The sequence below is a fragment of the Arachis hypogaea genome, chromosome 11 (assembly GCF_003086295.3).
Source record: "Arachis hypogaea cultivar Tifrunner chromosome 11, arahy.Tifrunner.gnm2.J5K5, whole genome shotgun sequence".
Lineage (NCBI taxonomy): Eukaryota > Viridiplantae > Streptophyta > Magnoliopsida > Fabales > Fabaceae > Arachis > Arachis hypogaea.
This window is the reverse complement of record NC_092046.1, coordinates 88,920,938-88,921,947: the sequence shown is the minus strand read 5'-3', so window position 1 is coordinate 88,921,947 and position 1,010 is coordinate 88,920,938. Positions and strand designations below refer to the sequence as shown.

At 44.3% G+C, this 1,010-nt stretch overlaps 1 non-coding gene across 1 annotated transcript; it reads left to right on the top strand.

The window, feature by feature from the left end:
* Positions 1-690: 690 nt before the first annotated feature.
* LOC112725097 (small nucleolar RNA R71) lies at positions 691-794 on the top strand. Its single transcript, XR_003164226.1, has one exon. It is a non-coding gene; the product is annotated as a small nucleolar RNA R71 (small nucleolar RNA).
* The last annotated feature ends 216 nt before the right edge of the window (positions 795-1,010 follow it).

The window sequence follows — 1,010 nt, the reverse complement described above, 5'->3', positions numbered from 1 at the left end:
TCTCTGAATGCTTTACTGTCTTGAATGTCTCTGCATAATCCTTCAATGAAGGTTTCAATCTTAGAGAGCTTGTCATCAATTGATGAGTGGTTCGGAGCAGATGTGCTGTTTTGGTTTTTATAAGGATGTGGAGAAGTGTTGTTGTGGGGGTGTTGAGATGTCCTCTGGGTGAATTGCTAGTGAGCTGCATTGTTGTTGGAGTTGTAATGTCTCTGGTCTTGGTTTTGATCTTGCTCACTTCCCCACCCAAAGTTCGGGTGATTTCTCCATCCAGGATTGTAAGTCTTGGAGTATGGATCATAGTTTTTCCTTGGTGAATTCCCAATGTAGTTGGCTTGCTCCTGACTCCCCTCTGCTTCTTCGTTTACTCCTTCTTGTGTTGTTGATGAAGTGGAGATTGCTGCTACTTGGTTCCTCTCCATCTTCTTGGTGAGGTCAGCCAGCTGTTGGGTAATGAGCTTGTTTTGGGCCAACAGAGCATCTACATTGTTTAGCTCCATCACTCCTCTTGTGTTCCCTCTTTCGGAAGCATAGAAGTAGTTGTTTTCTGCTACTGTTTCAATAACATCTATGGCTTCCTCAATGGTCTTCTTCTTGTTCAAGGATCCTCCAGATGAATGGTCTACTGCCTTCTTTGACTCATAATAGAGCCCTTCATAGAAAATGTGCAGTTGGACCCATTCGTTGAACATGTCAGGTGGACAACTCCTTGTTGAGTCTTTGAACCTCTTCCATGCTTCATACAGAGTCTCACTATCTTGTTGCCTGAAGGTTTGAACCTCAGCTCTCAGCCTATTGATTCGTTGAGGAGGGTAGAATCTTGCTAAGAATTTGTTCACCACATCCTCCCAAGTTGTCAAGCTCTCCCTTGGGAAGGATTCCAGCCACTTGGCTGCCTTGTCTCTGAGTGAGAAGGGAAATAAGAGCAGTCTATAGGCGTCAGGATGAACACTATTAGATTTCACTGTGTCACATATTCTCAGGAAGGTGGTCAAATGTTGATTGGGGTC